The sequence below is a fragment of the Lissotriton helveticus genome, chromosome 2_1 (assembly GCF_964261635.1).
Source record: "Lissotriton helveticus chromosome 2_1, aLisHel1.1, whole genome shotgun sequence".
Lineage (NCBI taxonomy): Eukaryota > Metazoa > Chordata > Amphibia > Caudata > Salamandridae > Lissotriton > Lissotriton helveticus.
The window spans coordinates 531,049,266-531,061,674 of record NC_136059.1 but is presented as its reverse complement, the minus strand read 5'-3'; positions in this window follow the sequence as shown (position 1 = coordinate 531,061,674).

Below are 12,409 nucleotides of genomic sequence, written 5' to 3'. Positions count from 1 at the left end.
ATTTAAGGTACTCTTTTTCAGCCGGGCTAACTAGATCCCGGTAGTCTGCCTGTGCTCCATCGCGGTTGGCCTGTACTTGTGACTTTGTCCCTGTCTAGCGCGAACAGATAGCCGCGGTGGGTGCTTTGAGCCTTTTGGCACTATTTTCACTGAAATCTTTAAACCTGCCTATGTCTGGTTCTACTGACTGGATTTTTGTTGTTTTGGTCTACTTTTATTTATTAAAGGCACTTCAAAATTCAAATGCTCTATTTTTATGATCTGATGTGGGCTTCTTTTGTGGTGTGTTTTCATTGTGTCACTGTATGTTACTGAAATGTTGAACAAATAGTTTACACATTGCCGCTAAGTTAAGCATGAGTGCTCTGTGCCAAGCTGCAAGAGGAGTTGAAGTTGAAGTTGAAGGGTTTTGTAAAGCGCTCTACTACCAAACGGTTTCTTGGCGCTGCAGAAAAACTAATCTGAGGGTAACAGGGGAGGAACTACAGTGGGTAAGCTAGAGTGAAGAGGTGGGTTTTGAGAGGTTTACGAAAGTCCATGTAGATGGAAATGGATCTAATGGTGAAGGGAAGTGCGTTCCAAAAAAGGGGGGCAAGGTAGAAAAGCTAGAACCGCCAAGTTTTTTCCTGCGGTAGTGAGGTATGCTAAGGAGAAGCTGGGTAGAGGAGCGAAAGCTTCTGCTAGGGACATAGGCCCTGATCTTTGATCTAATGAAGTCAGGAGCCGTACCGGCCAATGACAAAAAGATCAGGCAGCCCATCTTGAATAGGGAGTGTTCCAAGATGGGAAGCCAGTGAAGGGCCTTTAGCAGGGGAGAGATGTGATGGAATTTCGTAATTCTGTAAATGAGGCGGGCTGCCTGGTTTTGGATAAGCTGCAAGCGACAGCGCTCGTATGCGGGAATACCAACATACAGGCCGTTGCCATAGTCTAGGCGAGATAAAATCATGGCCAAGATGATAAGTTTGAGGGATTCAGCAGAAAAGAGACTGGAAATTTTGTGGATGATTCTGAGGGTCAGGAAGCAAGATAAAACTACTGAGCTGATCTGGGGACGCATAGAGAGGTCTTGACTGACTTTAATGCCCAGGGTTTTCACAGAGGCGGAGGGTAAAGGGGGAGAACCAAGGGCAGGGGGCCAGAAGGCAGGAGTCCAAGGGTTAGAAGGGCCACCGATCAGGACCAACTCCGTCTTATCAGGGTTCAGTTTTAATTGATTAAGGTTCATCCAGTCGTAGATGAATGTCAGGGTGGAACGGAACTTGAGAATAGAATCAGGAGAGGATGAAAGGTTAAAAATGAGCTGAAGGTCATCGGCGTAGTTATACACCGTGACCTCCATTTCCTGCAGAGCAGCAATAAGGGGTTTATATCGAAGTTGAAAAGGAGGGGGGAGAGAGACGAGCCCTGGGGCACCCCGCAGGAGACTGGGCAAGTGGGGGCTGAAAAACCCTCCAGTCTAACGGCCTGGGTGCGGTCCGCCAAAAAGGAGGTAAGCCAGACCAGAGCCGATCCCCGAACGCCGGCGCCCCCGACACGGTCAAGGAGGATGGAATGGTTGACCGTGTCGAAGGCGGCGGACAGATCGAGGAGGACCAAGGCCTGAGGAGAATTGATGTCAGCACTCCTCCTGAGCTCATCCACCACGGGGAGAACAACGGACTCCATGGAGTGAGCAGGGCGGAAACCGGCCTGGTTAGCGGCCAGGAGGTGATTAGCTCCGATAAAGGTGGAAAGACAGGAAGAGATATAGCTCTCCAGGATTTTGCCCAGGAGTGGAAGCAAAGAAATGGGTCTAAAGTTTGATAGAAGAGTGGGGTCAGCGCCCAATTTTTTGAGAATGGGGATAACCATGGCAACTTTAAACAGGTCTGGAACAGTTCCCTGAGTGATGGAAGAGTTAAGCAAAGTGAGGGGGGATTCCGGGCAGCTGGAGAAAATCTCCCTCAGAATATAGGCAGTGCAAAGGTCAGTGGGAGAGCCCGTCTTGACTTTCCCCAGCAGAGCCAGGAAGGCTTCCTTGGAAATCAAGGGGAAGTGGTCAAGGGTAGGAAGGGTCGGCGGGAGTGAGGGACAGGAGAAGGAAGGGGGAGGCCGGGGAATGTTGCGCTTAATCGTGGCAATCTTCTCAATGTAGTAGTCGTTGAGGGCATTGCAGAGGGATTGGGAGGGAACGGCCTTAAGGGCGACTCTATCAGAAGCTGCAAGCTCATGTACGATCGTTAAGATCTCTTTGGGTTTATTGACCGCCTGCTGAATCAAGAGGGTTGAGCACAGGTTAATTTAGGGTTTGCTTGTGACTTCCCCCTGACAAGGATTGTGGTTCCTGCTTGAGTAGGGCTTTACCTACCCCTCAACCAGTGACCAAATTTTTTACAGCACTATGTTGTTGCTGCATTATGTTAAGAATCTAGGCCACATGTGCAAAAGACAAGTGAGTTTCCTCTTAGTGCACTGGTGACTTTTGGTCATGGTGGGGGATATCAATATATCTATGTAGGTGTTTAAAAACTCTCCCTTTTAATCAAACTGCCTGCTAATGTAGCGCAATCCACTGATGTGCTACGCTGAAACGCATCTCTGTGTTAATAAATCTTATTTATTTGAATTTTGAAGTGCCTTTATCTATTTTTAGACTTTTGTTGAATAATATGCATGCCAAAAAATGTCAGGGCTCTTAGAGCCAGGCTAGAGCCTTGGCTCAGTTCTGGCCCAACTGTTCATTTTTTGGCTCAGACACCACTTCTTTTTTCCCCTTTATGGTGCATCACGTCTTCTGACTTTAGGTTCTAGGATACGGAGTCCGGTTTTGAGGGCAGGGGGCTGCTGCTGGTGCCTCTGTGGCTTTCTCCAGCTTCCATAGCTAAATACGGCAGGTATGTGAGGGGCAGTTGGGTTTCAGGAGGAGAGAGAGGAAAGGAAAAGAAGAGAGAAGGAGGAAGTAAGCAGAGCTGATTAGAACCTTTTTTTGCCAGGGCGTTTTTTTTGCTTTCTAGTCTGGCCATGTGGACTGATACAGTTAGCCTTCCTTGCGTCACATACACGTGGGCCTTTTCTTTTATCAGAGAGTTTTTTGTATTGTTTTGTCTCATCTCGCCTTTTTTCGCTCCATGATGAGTCTGCGCGCTCAGGCCCCTGAACCATTTGTATTTCGATCTCACTTTTTTGTTTGATTCGTGCTTGATTTTGAAACTCCTTTCAGTTAACCTTTGTAAAGCAACTCTTGCAAAATAGTGATTTCAGGGTGAGATGGCCTGTTCAATATTTATTTTTGTAAGTGTCAAGCAGCACTACCACTGACGCATATCCGACATGTGATTGCCTCTAACCTAGGTCTATTGGCATAGCAAGCGAGCCACGGGCACCAACACGAGAAACGGAAATTACGCATCTGCCCCTTGCCGTCCCTTCCCCCGATGGGTAGTAAGAGACAGTCATACTTTTGTTTGAGCACTGGCCCCCTCACACCTGTATGGCCTCGTGCCACAGCACCTCCTGCACTAATGCAGCAATGCTTCTGGCCCTACCAGCCTTTCAGATCCCCCGCCTGTTAGTAGCCCTACCACCATCACAGGCTAGTCACCGGTGCTCTGCAAACGTATGTAATTAAAAGGTTACAGCACCGGACAAAGATACTTCCTGCCGAGAGATCGAAGAACAGGCCCACCCTGTAGGACATGGCTAACCCGGCTAGCGTCACAGCCTCTGCTGTTCACTGTCTACACAGCGAGCAAACGCGGCCAGGGTTTCCCTCGAATGGAACTTTATTCCCACCGGGGTTCCCTTTGAGGCGCGGGACGTGAATAACAAACATGGGTGCTCGCCCTCTCTGACTGACAGGCAACACGCAAAGAAGCATGTTCGGGGCCCTGGTTAGGGGCCTGCTCTGTGGGCCAACCCCCGGAAGGAGGGAGGCGGCTGGGAAGCGCTCTTTCGTGGCGCTAGATATTAGACGTCTTTACAATACATTTGCCCACTGTGCTTAATTCTGTATTGTTCTATGCGCTCCATGATGATGTTTAGTATAGAAAACTAGCCATAATTCTAAATTACTTAATTATAAAACAACCTTTGCATTCAAAACGGAGACAGTATCAACAGTGCGTGTTAGACATTGTTTATTTATCTATTCCAGGAAAAGCAACCCCGAACTGTTCTCCAGAAAACGCATGTGAAAATAAACACACCAAAACTTTTCTGTGAAATGCCTGGGGCTATTTAAGGAATACATTGTAGCTGCCAAAAACGGCAACAATCCGGCTTAAAAAAGTATAGCCCTGAAGAGGATTCCACTCTGGGTTGAGCGTTAAATTAAATTATAATAACTGGTATTTAAGGAGCACTCACATGAACGATATAGTGCACGTAACAGTCTTTACTATTATGATATTCCTTGGTACTTGCTCCAATCACCTGAGAAGGATGCAGCAGAAAAGCTACAGCAACTCTATTACAATACGGTCAACCATACTGCAAATGAGGTTCAAACAGTAAGTGTGTGTGCCCTCAGAGAATTAGCAGCTACTCAATATTAAAACATTCACTTCTGCTGATGTTAGAAAACTCCATTCAGAACGTCACACCCAGAATTAGCAATAAAGTGGACTACGCAAATTCCAAGCGCTGAATTACTACAGTATTCCAAGTTGTCCTCTGTGGATATGGTAATATCTGTTCAGCTCACACCTTTTGCTCGGATTCCCGCACGTTTTGCTCCTAATCTTTGCACATTTCCCAGCACAGATATTTTGTCAGGTTTTTCTTAGGCCAGTGATGGCAAGGGTGATGTTGGTGATTAGGGTGGTGGTGGTGAGGGTCGTGGTGGTAAGATGGTGGTGGATAGAATAGTGGAGCTGAGGGTAGCGGTGGTGATGGTAGTGGAGAGGGTGATGGTAGTAAGAGCTGTAGTGGTAGTTAGATTGGTGGTTGGGTGGTTATTGTAGGGGTAGTGATGGTAGAGTGGGGTTTTTTAGGGTAAGGAGATAGTGGTTAGAGTGGGGTGGTGGTGATTAGGGTGGTAGTTGTGGTGAAAGTTTGGGGATTGGTCGTGGTGCAGTGATGGTGGTATTGGTTAGGGTGAATGGGGTTAGGGTGGTAGTGTTGGTTAGGGTAGGTTTGTGGTGGTTAGGGTGGTGGTTAAGATATGATGGTGGTGGTTAGGGTGGTGGTGCTTGTGGTTAAGGTAATGGTGGTGGTTAGGGATGTGCTGGTTAAAGTGGTGTGTAGGATGTTGGTGATTAGGTTGGTGGGTGGTGATGGTGCTAGGGTGGTGGTCATAGGTGTGGCATGGTGGTATAGTTGTGCTAAGATGGTTAGGGTGGTAATGGTTAGGGTGGTGGTGGTTATGGTTAAGGTGTTGGTTAGGGTGGTGGTGGGGTAACGGTAGTGATGGTTAGGGTGGTGATAGTTATTACGGGACAGCGGTGGTTAGGGTGGTGGTGGAGGTGGTAGTGGTTATAGTAGGGTGGTTGCGGTGGTGGTGCTTAGAATAGTGATAAGGGTGGTTGTTAGGGTGGCAGCAGTGATTAGGGTGGGTTGATGATGGTGGAAGTTAGGGTGGTGGTGACAAGGATGGTGGTTAGGGTGGTTGTGGTTAGGGTCAGGTGGTGGAGAATAGGTTTGCGGCAGTTAGGATAGGATGGTGGTGGTTAATAGGGTCTTTGTGCTTTAGGTAGGAGGTGGTGTTTAGGATGGAAATGGTTGGGGTGGCGGTGGTGGTGGCAGTGGTAGGGTAGTGGAGATGGTAGGATGAGGGTGTTGAAGGTGGTTGGGATTAGGGTGGTGGTTGTGGTTAGGGAAGGCTGTTGTTGGAGTAGGGTGGTGTTGGTTAGGGTAGGGTGGTGGTGGTTAGGGTAGGGTGGGGTTGGTTAGGGTAGGGTGGTGCTGATTACGGTATGGCGGTTGTGGTTAGGATGGTGATGGTTAGGTTTTGGGTAAGGTGGTAGTAGGGTGCTTAAAGTGTGGCAGAGAGTGGTGGTAGCAGGGTGGGGTGATGAAGGGTAAGGTCATGGTAGGCTTGTGGTGATAGGAATTTGGTAGGCTGGTGAGGATGGGGGTGTTTATGGTGGTGGTAGTTAGGATGATGATGGTTAATGCAGTGGCACTGGTGATTAGGGTGATGGTGATGATTAGGGTGGTAGTTAGAGTGATGGTAAAGTGGTGGTGATAGGGTGGTGGTTTGGGTGGTGATGTGGTTATGGTGGTGGTTACAGTGTGGTGGTGGGGTAGGGTGTGGTATCCACCAACTTACCCACCAACACCCTAACCATGGCTTTACCTACCACCACCCTAGCACAACCACCCTAGCCATCACCCTAACCACCACCCTCACCTTCACCACCACCACACCCTAACCACCACCACCACTGTAACCACCACCCAAACCAGGGTGGTGGTGCTTTTTAGGGTGGTGGTTCAGTGGTGTTGTATGGTGCAAGGTGTGGGGTGCTGGTGGTAGAGTGGTGGGAGCAGTGGTGATAGGGTGTTGGTAGTTAGGGTAGTGGTAGGGTGCCTATGGTGGTAGATTGGTTGTAATGATAAGGGTGAAGGATATGCCAGTAAGGGTGGTTTTGGTGGTCGTTAGTGGCAGCAGTAGTTAGGGTGCTGTTTGTGAGGACAATAGGGTGGTAGTGGTGAAGATAGTGGTAAGGGTGATGCATGAGGAGGGTGTTGAGGGTAGTAGTGGTAAGGCTGGTGAGGGTGTTGTTGGTAAGGATGGGATTGGTAAGGGTGGTGGTGGGGAGGGTGGTAAGGGCACTGGTGATGGGATGGTGGTGGTAATTAGAACAGTGGTGGTGAGGGTAGTGGTTGGGTTGGTGTAGGTTGGTAGGGATTGTGGATAGAGTGGTGATTAGAGTAAAACTATGGTTAAGTTTGTGTTGGTTAGGGCAGTAGGGGTTAGGGTGGTGCTGGTTATTTATTTATTTTTTGCAGTTTTATATAGCTCAATCTCGACCCAAATGTATTGGAGCACTTTACATGAGCAACAGTTACATTACACAGGGACACATTCATTTTCTTTTGGTAGGCATGGGGAGATTTTGAATCACAGGATGTTGAGCTGATACTGAGACTCGAACCTGGTGCTCCAGCTACAAAGTCGGCAGCTGTGACCCTGACACCACATCCTAGGGTTCTGGTTGTGGTTAACATGCTGGTAAGGATGGTGATGGTTAGGCTGGTGATAAGAGTAGTTGTGGTATGTTGCTGGTGGTTAGGGTGGGGAGGCTTAGTGTGGTGTGGGTGGTTAGTGTGATGGTAGGTTAATGGTGGTAGGGTACTGGTGGTGGCAGGATGAGTGATTGTAGGGTAGTGGTGGTGGCGTGGTGGGTTGTGGTAGCTTGTAGAGATGGTAGCAGTAGAGTAGTGGGGGTAGATGGTGGTATTAGGGTGGTGCTACACATACAGATGTGAGAGAGGGCACACGAGAACAAGTAACAAGGACAATGGGGGAATCAGAAAGAAAAATAAGTACTTCAATCCCAGCACAAGCAGTGGAAGGACGCCAATCAAAAAGAAGCAATCAGTACTTGGTCCATCCTCCATGGAAGCGAGAAACGAGAGAAAGTGAAACCGAACACATTGACTAATATATAGTCACCAAATAAGAGTGGAAATGAAGCCAATGAGTGGTGAGCAATGGGCAGGCTCCAAGTCCCTTGTAGTAAATAAAATATCTTGCAAGTAATAGTGCAGGCTCTGGCTCAGGCCAGACCTTAAAATGCCCCTCCTCTCAGAGAGACTTCTGTTAAGAATGAAGTCAACTCCAGGTAAAATGAAGGCTTCTTTATTGATAACCAGTTTCTAGCTCCTCTGACACTCAAGAGAGACGCAGTCCCTCAGAGTTCCAACGTTCTAAATTGCCTCCTGAATGGAACATACCAAAAGGGGAAGAGAGAGAGGGGGAAAAAGAGGAGAAGAGGAAAAGGGGAAGGGCATGTAGGATAAAAACATAGGTTATAACACATCTTCCTTCCTACAGTAAAAGATTGTAACACATGTTATTTCCTACAGAGAACAAAACCAAGAGTCCAAAAGACAATTATTTCATCACATAGTCTTTCTGCCATGCAGGCGCCTTTATGGTTCTTTTAGCATGAGAGTTGTCAACCTTGTCAGCTCCTTTAGGAGTGTTCATATTGTCAGACTGACTTGAACATTTCGCCAATCTATCCATGCTCCATTCCTTGCCATCTGCCATGGTGACAATGTTTTTTCCTACATCTATTATCGTTTCGGGACTATAGAACTTGTTGTATCTGCTAGACTTTGTCACCGTTTTTTTTACCAACATTTGTTGACCAACATTCCACTCGCTAGATTTGGTTCTCCATCTCAGATCGTATTCACGTTTGTATTTTTCTTGGTGGCTTTGGATTTTCTCTTGAGTAGTGTGCCTGTCCCACCAAATGTGCTATCCTCAAATATGTTAAGAATAAAGTCAACTCCAGGTAAAATGAAAGCTTCTTTATTGATAACCAGTTTCTAGCTCCTCTGACACTCAAGAGAGACACAGTCCCTCAGAGTGTCAACATTCTAAATTGCCTCCAGAATGGAACATACCAAAAGGGGAAGAGAGGGAGGGGGAAAAAGAGGAGAAGAGGATAGGGGGAAGGGCATGTAGGATAAAAACATAGGTTATAACAACAGCTTTTAGCTGTTTGTTGTAAAAATGCTTTTTGTGGACTATATCAAGATTTCAGTGGGTTTTGTATCCATCTATTGCTTACCATTGACTGACTTTCTTGTCACACTCTCTTGGCTCTTATTCTATGGCTTTCCTACCTCCTCTCTTGTTTCTCGGGAGCACAGCTTCTTGCCGTCCCTTTGATTAGCTTTTCACTGCTCACATTTAGGGCACTACTTTTTAATTTTATCTTTAGCACTCCAAGAGATTGCATGTTTTTTCTTGTTCCCTCTCTTGTATGTTGTTCCTCCCCCACACATTTTGGCACTCTATGCAGTCAATGTCGCTTCCTCCTCTCCATGTCAAGCTTGTCTTTTGTTTTCCTCAACTCAGGTTTTTATTTTGTTTTTGTTTACTTCTTCATTGCTCAACAAACCACACAGCTTTGTTCCTACCACATTTACATCTTCACTCCACCTTTCAACATTGTTTTCAATTGTATTTGATTTACCCAGCAGCTGCCATTGCTTCCGAGCTGTTCCATTTTAACAAAGCACCTTTGTCCATGTTTTTTTTAAATTTACTGCTCAAAGTTGTGTGTCTACCACAGTGGAACGAGTAAATATTAAAATTAAAATGGCATGCAGCTTCATGCTATATACACACGTCTGCATGGTGACGCATGCATGTGTATACATCATCACACTCAACAGTGATCCTGTCATGACTTGTAGGCATGCGGACACCTCACTCTACTCCTGTTTTTATTTCTTTTTTGCCGATGTTGCGCTGCATCGGCAAAAAGCATCAGCAAAGGCAATATGTTGAAAAGGCAAGATTTATTGGCTTTATCAATACTTGTTGAGTTTGAACGAAAGTCTGTTAAAAACACACACACACGTGCTATAGCCTCATAAGTATTGTGAGTACTGAGATATTATTGTACGCCAAGAAATGTTGCATTTATTTAGGACACGATATAGAATCAATTACATTTTTATGACTTAACTTGCTTTCATATGGTGCTTGACCTCACAGGCTTTGTTGATTCATCGGGTTTTGGGATTGCCCAAGTTGTCACCCAAGGCATGATACAGAGCTGTATCTGCTCTGCTGGACTTTTAACTTGTGACCTGCAAGCCACAAACGGATGTCAGCAGAGAGGACTCGTGTCTCTGGCCCATTTGATTAGCAGCATGATTTCACAAGAATGCAAAGACGCGCAGTGTAAGTTGTTGGAATCTGAAATTGAAATATTTAGCAATAAATACCAGAAGCACTTTACTTAAGTGTCACGCTGTGGAAATGCAGAAAAATTAATGATGCTGTCAAATCATTTAAAATCTGTGTAGTGAAAGGCATACTTGTGCTATGAAATTAGGCCAGTCATTTCATGTAGATGAAAACAATCTGTAATCTTTATGTGTCTGCATTGCTGTTTATTGCATTCTGCTCTTTCATCTACCCGCTGAACTGCCTCAGTGTTTACTGCTTACCACTTAATCTGTAGAGCAATTCTGTTTGAAATGTTCAAATACAAATGTTATTTCCACGGCCTTCTAGGCATGTAAAGTGAAGCGACCTTGAGAGGATCTCATTTTCCCCTCCATGCAGCTTGCAGAACTCTCCAGCTAGAGCTACCAGTCAAAAGACAATATATTAAACTAGAGCGATTATCATAACTTGCTGTCCCTTTTCTCTGTCCTGCTAGAGGTAAGTGCCTATCCCTGCCTGGCGAATGCTAGCAAAGCTGAACTATGCAATGCAGTGCCTTAGGTTGGTACTAACTATCCAATGGCATGATTTGCAAGTGATCCATCTGAAAGGAGGTAAGCAAGCACCCAGAGGTCCACAATCAGCATCTGCAGACTCTGGAGGGCCTTTTTGAGATGTAAAAGCAGGTCTACTGGCTCATTGGCCTGATGGTCCATGAGAGACTAGGGCGACCAATCATACCTCTCTCTCGTCCTCTTAGGCCTTTCATATTTGATGATAGTCATATGACACCCACCTCTCAAGTCTACATGCGGCATGAAATCAAGTGATATGAAAATGTTGTGACTAATATAGCTAATGTCTCACATAACATGGAATTATATTCATGTTTTGTAATGAAATATCGGTGTGGGGAGTTAATCAGAAAAGGCCTACTACTGTCCTCTATGCGTAGTTTCTTTATTTGGCACACACAACTTTTCTATACATGAAGTTATACCAAACAAATGTTAATTCTTTAGCGAAGTTGTAGCATGGTAACCCCCTAATTCAATAACCAAATTGCATACAACATATATAGCCGTTCCTTACTTTATAAGTTAGTGCAGCAAGCGTATGATCCCGTTCCAACTGGCGACGGAGGGTAGAGAGATAACCTCCTCACCTTCCTCAAACATTGTTTAATAATCTGGGATTAAACTATGTGAATGAACAAAATATTCTACCGAAAAGTTTCCCAAAAATCGGCAAATGCACCCAAGGTTTGTTTTTTTAGAAAAAAAGATTATACATAAAGCAGATTTAGCACAATATCACTTTTCCAAGACAAGGTCAGGAAAAAAACAAACAGAAGAAGGTCAAGAAAGGGATGAATTTTTTCATTGCATAATTTGTTCTCACTTGGAACTGCGAATTTCTTATATTTTTCTGTATGTCTTGTTTATTGTTTATTATGATAAAAACTTCAATAAAATATTTTGAACACAAACAAAAAAGAAAGGGATGAATAACTGATTCAATGAATTATTTTTAGAGAGCAGACACCTGCTTAAAACTGAGTTCCCTAGCGCTAAAGACTTGTAGAAAATTGGTGGTGGGGTAAAGGAGGGTAGTTAGCGAGAGAAGAAGCAGATATTGACCAGATTACTTCAGAGGAGACCGCTTGAATAGGCAAGGGAATGCCATTCCAGAGCTTGGGGCCCCAAGGGCAAACAAGTACGTCTCACAGCTGCGTTTAGCACAGTCTGGAGACGGGTAACCAGATATGTTGGAGCAACTATTTCTTTGGGGAAGAGGGGTGAAGTTCCCTTGATATAATCTCGATGTTAAAACCAACAAAAAAACAGAAAACTGCATCACTTATAGATTCCCCAGGATGCAACTGATATTTAATTAATTTTTTTTGCAGTTTTATGTAGCACAAACCTGGCCAAAAGCATGAGTGCAATTTACACGAGCTAACACCGGATTACATTACAGATTTTTATTTGATTTACCCAGAATGACAGAATGTTGAGCCAAGGGACTTTGAACCTGGTGTCCACATTTTTGTAGTTGTCCGTTCTGGTCATTAGGCCACATCTTCCATGTGTAGCTGAAATACTGAACTTAAAGACCACTGATCAGTTTGTACCTCTTTATACCCACAGAAAACCCATAACCCCAAAGACCCAAAAAAGTCTGCCACACAATAGACACAGACTGACAAAAATACACATAAAATCGTGAAAATGCACAGCGAATCAGACCTTAAACAGAAGTAAAAGCAGAAACATATCAAACAGAAGCCCAATAAAAAGGTATTGGTCAGTACAACATGGACATCAACAGTCCCAGAAATTAGCGAACCAATCGGGATTCTGTTGATGTGTTTCCTTCTCCAGGATAGCTCATTTCGTAAGGCACTCTAGTCATACTCTAGAGTTGGACTAGGGTTTAGTGCCCAAGAACGAGGAACACATTTCTTTTTAACCACAATTAGGGATCTATAGATACAACTGTGCATATCATTCATAATAGAGGGAATAAGAAAAGCTTGGTGAAGAAAGACAGTCGATGCAGAGGATC